The 14,183-nt window shown below is 38.8% G+C and overlaps 1 long non-coding RNA gene across 1 annotated transcript in view; it reads right to left on the bottom strand.

The window, feature by feature from the left end:
* LOC130682950 (uncharacterized) overlaps positions 1-13,849 on the bottom strand; it is a 34,056-nt gene extending 20,207 nt beyond the window's left edge. Inside the window, exon 1 of the long non-coding RNA XR_008996427.1 lies at positions 13,739-13,849. This is a non-coding gene — a long non-coding RNA (uncharacterized LOC130682950). The remainder of the gene's footprint in view (positions 1-13,738) is intronic.
* Positions 13,850-14,183: the final 334 nt, after the last annotated feature.

Below are 14,183 nucleotides of genomic sequence, written 5' to 3'. Positions count from 1 at the left end.
TATAACAGGGAGGGGGCGGAAGATGGCGGCGTGAGTAGAGCAGCGGAAATCTCCTCCCAAAACAACATATATCTATGAAAATATAACAAAGACAACCCTTCCTAGAATAAAGACCAGAGGACACAGGACAATATCCAGACCACATCCGCACCTGAGAGAACCCAGCGCCTCGCGAAGGGGGTAAGATACAAGCCCCGGCCCCGCGGGAGCCGAGCGCCCCTCCCCCCAGCTCCCGGCGGGAGAAGAGCAGGCAGAGCGGGAGGGAGACGGAGCCCAGGGCTGCCGAACACCCAGCCCCAGCCATCCGGGCCAGAGTGCAGGGCCCTCGATACTGGGAAAACAGGGCAGCAAGAACAGTGAGCAGGCACTGGAGGCTGGGCGACAGAGGACATAAGAAAAGCGCGCGACCATTTTTTTTTTTGCTTTTTTGCTGCTTTGTTTTGGCGAGCGCTTTTTGGAAGTCTTAAAGGGACAGGGACCCCAATATTAGGGAAACAGGGCAGAAAGACCGGTGAGCAGAGGCCTGAGGCTGGCACCGGAGAATAAAGAAAAACGAACGACCACCTTTTCTTTTTTTTAATTAAAAAATTTTTTTTTTTTTTTAATTAAAAAAAATTTTTTTTCTTGTTTTTTTTTGTGGTCGTTGTTTTGTTTTGGCGGGTGCTTTTTGGAAGTCTTGAAGGGGCAGGGCGGGCCACTTAGTCCAGAGGTAGGGAATCCGGGATCTCTGGGCACCCTAACCCCTGGGCTGCAGGGAGCAGGGAGGCCCCTTACGGAGATAAATAGCCTCCCAGCAGCTCCTGCTCCAACGCGACTCCACCATTTTGGAGTAGCTGCCCGAGCCAGGCCACGCCCACAGCAACAGCGGAGATTAACTCCATAGCAGCCGGGCAGGAAGCAGAAGCCCTGTCTGCGCGCAGCTGCGCAGCACAAGCCACTAGAGGCCGCTGTTCTCCCAGGAGAGGAGGGCCACAAACCAACAAGAAAGGAAGTCCTTCCAGCCGTCACTCGTCCTAGTTTTGCAGACTATTCCTATCACCATGAAAAGGCAAAGCTACAGGCAGACAAAGATCACAGAGACAACACCAGAGAAGGAGACAGACCTAACCAGTCTTCCTGACAAAGAATTCAAAATAAGAATCATAAACATGCTGACAGAGATGCAGAGAAATACGCAAGAAAAATGGGATGAAGTCCGGAAAGAGATCACAGATGCCAGAAAGGAGATCGCAGAAATGAAACAAACTCTGGAAGGGTTTATAAGCAGAATGGATAGAATGCAAGAGGCCATTGATGGAATTGAAATCAGAGAACAGGAACGCATGGAAGCTGACATAGAGAGAGACAAAAGGATCTCCAGGAATGAAACAATATTAAGAGAACTGTGTGACCAATCTAAAAGGAGCAATATCCGTATTATAGGGGTCCCAGAAGAAGAAGAGAGAGGCAAAGAGATGGAAAGTATCTTAGAAGAAATAATTGCTGAAAACTTCCCCACACTGGGGGAGGAAGTAATCAAACAGACCACGGAAATACACAGAACCCCCAACAGAAAGGATCCAAGAAGGGCAACACCAAGACACATAATAATCAAAATGGCAAAGATCAAGGACAAGGAAAGAGTGTTAAAGGCAGCTAGAGAGAAAAAGGTCACCTATAAAGGGAAACCCATCAGGCTAACGTCAGATTTCTCAACAGAAACCCTACAGGCCAGAAGAGAATGGCATGATATATTTAATACAATGAAACAGAAGGGCCTTGAACCAAGGATACTGTATCCAGCACGACTATCATTCAAATATGACGGTGGGATTAAACAATTCCCAGACAAACAAAAGCTGAGGGAATTTGCTTTCCACAAACCACCTCTACAGAACATCTTACAGGGACTGCTCTAGATGGGAGCACTCCTAGAAGGAGCACAGCACAAAACACCCAACATATGAAGAATCGAGGAGGAGGAACAAGAAGGGAGAGAAGAAAAGAATCTCCAGACAGTGTATATAACAGCTCAATAAGCGAGCTAAGTTAGGCAGTAAGATACTAAAGAGGCTAACCTTGAACCTTTGGTAACCACGAATTTAAAGCCTGCAATGGCAATAAGTACATATCTTTCAATAGTCACCCTAAATGTTAATGGGTTGAATGCACCAATCAAAAGACACAGAGTAACAGAATGGATAAAAAAGCAAGACCCATCTATATGCTGCTTACAAGAAACTCACCTCAAACCCAAAGACATGTACAGACTAAAAGTCAAGGGATGGAAAAACATATTTCAAGCAAACAACAGTGAGAAGAAAGCAGGGGTTGCAGTACTAATATCAGACAAAATAGACTTCAAAACAAAGAAAGTAACAAGAGATAAAGAAGGACACTACATAATGATAAAGGGCTCAGTCAAACAAGAGGATATAACCATTCTAAATATATATGCACCCAAGACAGGAGCACCAGCATATGTGAAACAAATACTAACAGAACTAAAGGGGAATATAGACTGCAATGCATTCATTCTAGGAGACTTCAACACACCACTCACCCCAAAGGATAGATCCACTGGGCAGAAAATAAGTAAGGACACGGAAGCACTGAACAACACAGTAGAGCAGATGGACCTAATAGACATCTATAGAACTCTACATCCAAAAGCAGCGGGATATACATTCTTCTCAAGTGCACATGGAACATTCTCCAGAATAGACCACATACTAGGCCACAAAAAGAGCCTCAGAAAATTCCAAAAGATTGAAATCTTACCAACCAACTTTTCAGACCACAAAGGCATAAAACTAGAAATAAACTGTACAAAGAAAGCAAAGAGGCTCACAAACACATGGAGGCTTAACAACACGCTCCTAAATAATCAATGGATCAATGACCAAATCAAAATGGAGATCCAGCAATATATGGAAACAAATGACAACAACAACACTAAGCCCCAACTTCTGTGGGACACAGCAAAAGCAGTCATAAGAGGAAAGTATATAGCAATCCAAGCATATTTAAAAAAGGAAGAGCAATCCCAAATGAATGGTCTAATGTCACAATTATCGAAATTGGAAAAAGAAGAACAGATGAGGCCTAAGGTCAGCAGAAGGAGGGACATAATAAAGATCAGAGAAGAAATAAATAAAATTGAGAAGAATAAAACAATAGCAAAAATCAATGAAAACAAGAGCTGGTTCTTCGAGAAAATAAACAAAATAGATAAGCCTCTAGCCAGACTTATTAAGAAGAAAAGAGAGTCAACACAAATCAACAGTATCAGAAACGAGAAAGGAAAAATCACGACGGACCCCACGGAAATGCAAAGAATTATTGGAGAATACTATGAAAACCTATATGCTAACAAGCTGGGAAACCTAGGAGAAATGGACAACTTCCTAGAAAAATATAACCTTCCAAGATTGACCCAGGAAGAAACAGAAAATCTAAACAGACCAATTACCAGCAACGAAATTGAAGAGGTAATCAAAAAACTACCAAAGAACAAAACCCCCGGGCCAGATGGATTTACCTCGGAATTTTATCAGACATACAGGGAAGACATAATACCCATTCTCCTTAAAGTTTTCCAAAAAATAGAGGAGGAGGGGATACTCCCAAACTCATTCTATGAAGCTAACATCACCCTAATACCAAAACCAGGCAAAGACCCCACCAAAAAAGAAAACTACAGACCAATATCCCTGATGAACGTAGATGCAAAAATACTCAACAAAATATTAGCAAACCGAATTCAAAAATACATCAAAAGGATCATACACCATGACCAAGTGGGATTCATTCCAGGGATGCAAGGATGGTACAACATTCGAAAGTCCATCAACATCATCCACCACATCAACAAAAAGAAAGACAAAAACCACATGATCATCTCCATAGATGCTGAAAAAGCATTTGACAAAGTTCAACATCCATTCATGTTAAAAACTCTCAGCAAAATGGGAATAGAGGGCAAGTACCTCAACATAATAAAGGCCATCTATGATAAACCCACAGCCAACATTATATTGAACAGCGAGAAGCTGAAAGCATTTCCTCTGAGATCGGGAACTAGACAGGGATGCCCACTCTCTCCACTGTTATTTAACATAGTACTGGAGGTCCTAGCCACGGCAATCAGACAAAATAAAGAAATACAAGGAATCCAGATTGGTAAAGAAGAAGTTAAACTGTCACTATTTGCAGATGACATGATACTGTACATAAAAAACCCTAAAGACTCCACCCCAAAACTACTAGAACTGATATCGGAATACAGCAAAGTTGCAGGATACAAAATCAACACACAGAAATCTGTGGCTTTCCTATATACTAACAATGAACCAACAGAGAGAGAAATCAGGAAAACAACTCCATTCACAATTGCATCAAAAAAAATAAAATACCTAGGAATAAACCTAACCAAAGAAGTGAAAGACTTATACTCTGAAAACTACAAGTCACTCTTAAGAGAAATTAAAGGGGACACTAACAGATGGAAACTCATCCCATGCTCGTGGCTAGGAAGAATTAATATCGTTAAAATGGCCATCCTGCCCAAAGCAATATACAGATTTGATGCAATCCCTATGAAACTACCAGCAACATTCTTCAATGAACTGGAACAAATAATTCAAAAATTCATATGGAAACACCAAAGACCCCGAATAGCCAAAGCAATCCTGAGAAAGAAGAATAAAGTAGGGGGGATCTCACTCCCCAACTTCAAGCTCTACTATAAAGCCATAGTAATCAAGACAATTTGGTACTGGCACAAGAGCAGAGCCACAGACCAATGGAACAGACTAGAGAATCCAGACATTAAGCCAGACATATATGGTCAATTAATATTTGATAAAGGAGCCATGGACATACAATGGCCAAATGACAGTCTCTTCAACAGGGGGTGCTGGCAAAACTGGACAGCTACATGTAGGAGAATGAAACTGGACCATTGTCTAACCCCATATACAAAAGTAAACTCAAAATGGATCAAAGACCTGAATGTAAGCCATGAAACCATTAAACTCTTGGAAGAAAACATAGGCGAAAACCTCTTAGACATAAACATGAGTGACCTCTTCTTGAACATATCTCCCCGGGCAAGGAAAACAACAGCAAAAATGAGTAAGTGGGACTATATTAAGCTGAAAAGCTTCTGTACAGCAAAAGACACCATCAATAGAACAAGAAGGATCCCTACAGTATGGGAGAATATATTTGAAAATGACACATCCGATAAAGGCTTGACGTCCAGAATATATAAGGAGCTCTCACGCCTCAACAAACAAAAAACAAATAACCCAATTAAAAAATGGGCAGAGGAACTGAACAGACAGTTCTCCAAAAAAGAAATACAGATGGCCAACAGACACATGAAAAGATGCTCCACATCGCTAATTATCAGAGAAATGCAAATTAAAACTACAATGAGGTATCACCTCACACCAGTAAGGATGGCTGCCATCCAAAAGACAAACAACAACAAATGTTGGCGAGGCTGTGGAGAAAGGGGAACCCTCCTACACTGCTGGTGGGAATGTAAGTTAGTTCAACCATTGTGGAAAGCAGTATGGAGGTACATCAAAATGCTCAAAACAGACTTACCATTTGACCCAGGAATTCCACTCCTAGGAATTTACCCTAAGAATGCAGCAATCAAGTTTGAGAAAGACAGATGCACCCCTATGTTTATTGCAGCACTATTTACAATAGCCAAGAATTGGAAGCAACCTAAATGTCCATCAATAGATGAATGGATAAAGAAGATGTGGTACATATACACAATGGAATACTACTCAGCTATAAGAAAAGGGCAAATCCAATCATTTGCAGCAACATGGATGGAGCTGGAGGGTATTATGCTCAGTGAAACAAGCCAAGCAGAGAAAGAGAAATACCAAATGATTTCACTTATCTGTGGAATATAAGAACAAAGGAAAAACTGAAGGAACAAAACAGCAGCAGAATCACAGAACTCAAGAATGGACTAACAGGTACCAAAGGGAAAGGGACTGGGGAGGATGGGTGGGTAGGGAGGGATAAGGGGGGGAGAAGTAGGGGGGCATTAAGATTAACATGCATGGGGGGGTAGGAGAAAAGGGAGGGCTGTACAACACAGAGAAGGCAAGTAGTGATTCTACAACATTTTGCTATGCTGATGGACAGTGACTGTAAAGGGGTTTATAGGGGAGACCTGGTATAGGGGAGAGCCTAGTAAACATAATATTCGTCATGTAAGTGTAGATTAGTGATAGCAAAAAAAAAAAGGGCAGTTCCTGTGTGGTAACCTCCAACGAGTTCTACACAAGGGTATAAAGGGCATATAAAAGTGTAGGCAAAGGGTCTGTTTGTGTTTATACAGAGGATCAAAGCCTAATTGGGCTGCCCCGAAAATGAACTAAGATACGATATGAAAAAGAACTTCCAACATCTGCACCCTCTGGAAGACTCATGCCAGAAGATGATCATCAAAAAACCCCAACAAAGATCCACGCACTGCTACAGCTGTAGATGCACTCATCCCACCAGTTCCTGGACCTGCCATGGGAATGAGGAAGGAGATATCTAAGCTGGCCTGTGCATACAGTAAAACAACAAAATTGGACTGGATCTATACTGTTGGAACTCAACCAAGAATTTGGAGAAGTGCAAATTGTAGCGCTCCAAAGTCTTACAACTACGAACTATTTATTGTTAAAAGAACATATGGCATGTGAACAGTCCCCAGGAATGGGTTGTTTTAATTTGTCTGATTTCTCTCAGACTGTTCAAGTTCATTTGGACAATATCCACCATATCATAGATAAGTTTTCACAAATGCTTAAGGTGCCTAACTGGTTTTCTTGGTTTCACTGGAGATGGCTGGTAATTACAGGTATGCTTTGGTTATGTAACTATACTCCTATTATGTTAATGTGTGTGTGCAATTTAAGTAGTAGCTTAAAACCTATACATGCTGAAGTTACTCTACAAGAAGATATATCAAAGAAATAATCAATCTTCCCATGTTTTCTTCCGCCTGCTACTTCTATAGCTTTTCTTCTTCCTTCCTAATTACAACCCTTAAATAGAATTCGTGCCTCATATCAAATTTACCGAGTATCATAATTCTTCCAAGTGGTAAAGATACCTCAAGACAAATGCTGGGCACAGAAGCCACAGGGCATAAATATGCAAAGAAGTAAAAAGCTAACTTTTTCAAACAATAAGGCTTCTCTCTCACTTACCAACTTCACATTTCCCTGTATGGCCCCGGAAGATGACTGGTTAGCCAGAGACGGGTAAGATTCCTCAAGGGAGGAACAACCTAAGACAGGCACAGTCGCAGGGGGGCCATCAGGTGAGAAATTGGGGATCAACAGAGGTGAGGCTTAGAACCTCACACCCCCGTTCTGAGAGAAATCTTCTGCATACGTGGATGTTTTATTGCCCTGGTCTAGCTTGGATTAACACATAGTCTACAGGCACACACCTGATCATCTACATGTGCTCTCTTACAACACTAAACTATGTTTTCTACCTTTATCTTGTATCTACCTACCACTTCAGCATTTTATTAAAAATAATAATAATAAAGAGAGAAATGTGGTATCCACATATAAATCAAGTATAAAAACCAAATCAGTATTCATATTTGAACTGACTGTTTATAGTTCATAATGCATGAGCAAAACCGAAAGTTTCTGTGATGACTGCCCTTGTACTGTTCACTATGTAACTTATTCATTATGTAAGAATTTGTTCTACATGTAAAAACTTGTTTGTTATGCCTCAGAAGATTGGAGACTGACAAAAATTAGGCTTGGGGTGGAATAATGATTGTGCATTGAGCATTGACTCCCCTATACAGAATTTTATTGTCGTTAACAACCATTTGATCAATAAATATGAGAGATGCCCTCACAAAAAAAAAAAAGGACAGACTTCCAATGGTAAAATAAATTAGTAACCGGGATGTAATGTATAGCATAAGGAATATAGTCAAGATATTGTAACAGCCTGGTAGGGTGATAGCTGGAACCTAGAATTATGTATATAAATGTTCTACCACTGTGTTGTACACTTGAAACTCATGTAATGTAATACTGTGTGTCAACTACCCTTCAATAAAAAATAATTATTATAAAAAAATAAAAAAAAAAAAAAAAAAAAAGAAGATATAACAAAGAAATAATCAATCTTCCCATGTTTTCTTCTGTCTGCTACCTCTAAAGATTTTCTTCTTCCTTCCTAATTACAACCCTTAAATAGAATTCGTGCCTCATATAGAATTTACTGAGTATCATAATTCCTCCAAGTGCTAAAGATACCTCAAGACAAATGCTGGGCATAGAAGCCACAGGACATAAATCTGCAAAGAAGTAAAAAGCTAACCTTTTCAAACAATATGGCTTCTCTCTCACTTAGCAACTTTACATCTACCTGTATGGCCCCGGAAGATGACTGGTTAGCCAGAGACGGGTAAGATTCCTAAGGGAGGAACAACCTAAGACAAGCACAGTTGCAGGGAGGCCATCAGGTGAGAAATTGGGGATCAACAGAGGTGAGGTTTAGAACCTCTCCCCCCGTTTTGAGAGAAATCTTCTGCATCCGTGGATGTTTTATTGCCCTTGTATAGCTTGGATTAACACAGTCTACAGGCACACACCTGATGATCTACATTTGCTCTCTTACAACACTAAACTAAGTTTTCTACCTTTATCCTACATCTACCTACCACTTCAGCATTTTATTAAAAATAATAATAATAATAATGATAATAAAGGGAGAAATGTGGGATCCACATATAAATCAAGTATAAAAATCAAACGAATATTCATATTTGACCTGATTGTTCATAGTTCATAATGCGTGATCAAAACCAAAAGTTTCTGTGATGACTGCCCTTGCACTGTTCACCATGTAAGAACTTATTCACTATGTAAGAATTTGTTCACCATGTAAGAACTTATTCGTTATACTTTAGAAGATTGGAGACTGTTGAGAAGTAGGCATGAGGTTGATTAATGATTGTGCATTGAGTCCCCTATACAGAATTTTATTGTTGTTAACAACCATTTGATCAATAAATATAAGATATGCCCTCTGAAAAAAAATAATAAAATAAAAAAATAAATGGCAGCACAGTAGCAGAATGGAGGCAACAAAAGAAAGAATCAGTGAGTGGAAAATAGAGCAATAGAAATAGCTCAATTTGAGCAAGAGAGAAAAATACAGGTAGTCAAAAATAAGCAGAGTCTCAGGACTTGTGGGACTATTGCAAAATATCTAACATTTGTACTATTTAAGCACTGGAAGGAGAGGAGAAAAAATATAGAACTGTCAAGGTAATCAAAGAAATGATGGCTGAAAATTTCCTTTATTGGAAAAAAATATACCACCAATATACATACAGATTTGAGAATCTGAAAGAATCCAAGCAGTATACACTCAAAGAAATCCAAGCCAAGACACATAATAGTCAAATATATGAAAAATAAAAATAAAGAACACATGTTGAAAGCAGTGAGAAAGAAATGACACCTCACCAATAGTGAAAAACAATTTTTATGATAATGGATTCCTCATCAGAAACCATAGAGACCAAAAGGAAGTCGCACAATGTTTTTCAACTGCTGGAAGAAAAGAATTGTCAACCCAGAATCCTACCTTCTATTTATGAATCCTGTACAAGAACGCATCTTATATATTATTTCTATATTTGAATATAGGGAAAATCAAGACATTTTCACATAAAAGAAACTAATATAATTTGTTGCAATCAGAACTACCCTAGAAGAATGGCTAAAGGAAGTCCTATAAACAGAAAAGAAACAATAAAAAAAGGAACCTGGGATATCAGGGAAGAGGGAAAAACATGGTATGCAAAAGTATGAATAAATATAAGAGACTACCCTGCTCTTGAGTTTTCTAAACAATGTTTGACAGTTTAAGCAAAGATTATAACACTCTCTGATATGATTCTAAATGTATTTAAAGGAAATATTTAAGGCAGTCATATTTTAAGTGGAGGTGTGTGTGTAATTTTTTTACACCTCACTTGAACTAGTAAAATGACAACACTAGTACATATGTATGTATAATGTAATATCTAGAACAACTGCTAAGTAAAAGCTATATAAAAAGATACACTCAAAATATAATAGTTAAATGCAAACAAAATCATTAAAAATGTTTCAGTAACCCACAGAAAGGCCAGAAAAAGAAAACAGAGAAAGGAACAACTGAGAAAAACATAAAAAGTAATAAAATGGTAGATATAAGCCAACATACCAGTAATTACACTAAATATAAATGGTCTAAACACATCAAATAAAGATGGAAATTAATGGAGTAGACTGAAAAAGATAACCCAACTATATGCTATCTATAAGAAGCTGTCTACACTTCAAATAGCTGGTATAAGCATTTTGAAAATAAAAGAATAGAGAAAATGCAAATATTCATGAAAGCAGCAATGGCTACATTAATATCAGATAAAGCAGACTTCAGAGCAAAGACAATCACCACCGAGACAGTCATTCCATAATGATAAAAACACCAACCCAACAGGAAAATACAGTTATATTAAATTTATATGCACTCAGCAACAGAGCCCAAAAATATGTGAAGCATAAGCTAATAGAAGCCCACAATTATAGAGATTTCAACATTCCTTTCTCAATTTCAACATTCCTCTCTACACAATCAACAGAACTAGACAAAAAACCAGCAACACCATCAACCAATTGGATCTAGTGCACTTTTCTAGAACAGTCTACTCAACAACAGTAGGATACATACTTTCCTGAAGTGTCCACACGATCTATACCAAAAAGTCAATGTTGTGGGCCATAAAAAAACCTTAAAAAATTAAAAGAATGTAAATTATATAGAGTATGTTCTCTGACCACAATGGAATAAAACTAGAAATTGAAAAACAATGGTAAGAAGGAAATCTCCAAATACTTACAAACTAAATGATACCCTTCTAAGTAATCTATGGGTTGGAGAAGAAGTCTCAGGAGAAATAAAAATGCACTGAATCAAATGAAAATGAAAACACAATATATCAAAATTTATGGAACACCACTAGAGCAGTGATGAGAGGGAATATTGGATTAAATGGATTAATTAAATGGATATATTAGAGAAGACAAAAGGTTTCAAATCAGTAATCTAAACTCTCACCTCAAGTGTCTAGAGAAAGAATAAAATAAATCCAAAGCAAAATGAAGGGAGAAAATGGTAAAGAGCAGAAATCGATAAAATAAAAAGCAGAAAAATTATAAAGCAAATCAATGAAACAAAGGACTGGATCTTTGAAAAAATCAATAAAATTGACAAACTTAAAGCAACTCTAACAAATAAGAGATGACACAGATTACCAATATTAAGCATAAAACAGAGGGTGTCATTTCAGAATCTACAGATATTAAAAGGGCAGTAAGAATGCTATGAACAATACTACACACACACATTTGACAACTTGGAGGAAATGGAACAATTTCTTGAAAAGCATAAGTTGCCACAACTCACCTAATATGAAATACATCATTTGAATAGCCCTATTTCTCTTAATACTGAACTAGTAATTTTGAAAATCCCCAAAAAGAAATATCTAGGCCCAGATAGTTTTATTGAAAAGTTCTTCGAAATATCTTTAAATTACTACACATTATACACAATCTCTTCCCAAAAATAGAAGAGAAAATAAGACTTCCAAATTAATTTTATGGATCTAACATTACCTTGACATGAAAACTAGTAAGAGTATGCAAAAGAAAACCACAGACCAATATTCTTCATAAATACAAGTGCAAAAACCTTTAATAAAATGTTTGCAAATATAATTCAGCAATATATAAAACTGATTGTACACCACAAACAAGTGGGTTTTGTCCCAGGGAATAGAAGGCTATCTCAATACTCACAGGTCAATTACTGTAATCCACCATATTAACAAGCTAAAGAAGAAAATTCACCTGGTTACATCAGTTGATGCAGAATAAACATTTGACAAAACTCAATATCCATTCATGATTTAAAATAAAACACTCTCAGAATATAGTAATAGGAATGAAAGTTCCTCAACTCAGTAAACAGTATCTACAAAAGTCCTACAGGTCACACTATACTTAGTGATGAGATACTGAATGCTTCTTCTCTAAGACTGTGAACAAGACAAGGATGTCTGCTCTCAGATTCTTATTCAATCTAGTGTTGGGAATTACAGCCACTGCAATAAGGCAAGAAAGGGGAAAAAACAGTGTACTAAGCAGAAAGAAAGAAATAAAACCATTCCCATTCTAGAGAACATGATTTTCTACTTCAAAAATTCCATGGAATCTATGAAAACACACCTTGAGCTAATAAAAGAGCTGAGCAATATTGCAGGATAAAAGATAAACATATGAAAATCAGCTGTGCTTCTCTGCACTAGCAATAAACATGTGACCACTGAGATGAAGATATGACACCATTTATAATAACCAAAAGAAATGAAATGTTAAAGTACAAATCCAACAAAAACATGTATAGGACTTGTATTACAAAACATTGATGGGAGAAATCAAAGATCTAAATAAATGGAGAGCAAGATCATGCTTAGAGATGTGAAGACTCCACACAGGGAGGTCACTTTTTCCCAAATTGATCTATAGGCTTAACACAACTTTGTTCAAACTCCCAGAAGATGTTTTGTTGATATTTACAATATTATTCTAAAATTTACACGGGAAAGCAAAGAAAGATAGATTAGTGGACTGGAAGAGAGAACCCAGAAATAGACTTATACAAATACACCCAACTGGTGTTTGATAAATGTGCAAAAGGAATTCAATAGAGGAAAGACAGCCTTTTTAACAAATGGTTCTGGAGCATTTAGAAATCCTTAGGCAAAACATGAACTTTCACTAAATTCTTACAGTTTATATTAAACTTAACTCAAAATGGTTCATGAACATAAATGTATATAACATTCAGAAGAAAAAGAAGGAAAAAAATTCAGTATCTAAAGTAGGAAAAGATTTCTTAAACTTGACACTAAAGTCTGCTGCAAAGAACAGGAAGGCTTGTTAAATTGGAGCTCATCAAAATTAAACACTCTTGCTCTGCAAATGATCCTCATAAGAGGATGAGAAAAGCTATAGACTGGGTGAAAATATTTGCAAACCACCTATCTGACAAGGGGCTAATATCTGGGATACATAAAAAGCTCTTAAAACTGAACAGTAAAAAAAAAAATCTAGTTGGAAATAGACAGAAAGCCATTTCACAAAAAGAATATTGTGTATATCATTAGCTTTTAGGGAAATGTACAATAAGACACAATGAGATATCACTGTACAACTGTCAGAATGGCTTAAAACAAAGAACCCCAAAATGGTGTTCTTCATAGCAAATGTATGTGAAGATGTTGAGGCCCTGGATTTCATACATTCCTGGTGGGAGGTACCAACATCCTGGAGAGCGCCACTGGGACCCAGCAGGGGCGGAAGTGGGTGTTAGCCTCCCAGGAAGGACTCCAGGAGGGCTGCTCAGGTCCTGGCACCTCTCACCCCTTCCCAGATGGCTACTACTGTGGGAGCAGGGTCCTTCCTCTGAGCCAGGGTCTTCGTGCCCACGGCCACTGGCTGCAGTGGAGCACAGCCTCGGAAAGCCGGTAGCTACAGTCTTAGGGAAAAAGCATTCAGCCACAGGTTGGTGATGAATGGCTGACTGGCTAATGTTAAGTGGTGTCCATATCGGACATGACCCCTCCACTGACCTGTCATGGAGAGAAGTGGAGGCTCTGTGTCCAGTCCAGCCATGGAATCTGAGTGCTCTCATCCACTGGCCCCAGGCCTTTGGGCAAATGACTCAATCCTGCAAGTGCAGTTTCCCAGATTTACTCCTGGAGGGAAAACAGCTCCCCCTCCATAGAGCTCATGTGAGGCTAAGTCAGGTGACACAGGGATGGCACAGGGAGACACTTGGCCCACGCATGGCTTACAGGGACATTCAACAGCCCTGCCTCTTAATACAGCCCCAGTGAGGGCAAGCCAGGCTCCCCTGGCTGAGCTGCTGGTTACAGAGCATGGCGAACGGCTGCCGCTCCCCAGGCGTCCCTGGGACAGTGGGCTCTGGGCTTCTTTCCTCTCACCCCCTCCACCAGGCCTTTCCCCCACGCTCTCCCAGGCCGCCCTTGGCAGGCAGAGGTGCACGTTCCTGAT

The sequence above is a fragment of the Manis pentadactyla genome, chromosome 3 (assembly GCF_030020395.1).
Source record: "Manis pentadactyla isolate mManPen7 chromosome 3, mManPen7.hap1, whole genome shotgun sequence".
Lineage (NCBI taxonomy): Eukaryota > Metazoa > Chordata > Mammalia > Pholidota > Manidae > Manis > Manis pentadactyla.
Note: the sequence above shows the minus strand (reverse complement) of the source record. Positions and strands in the feature narration are given on the sequence as shown.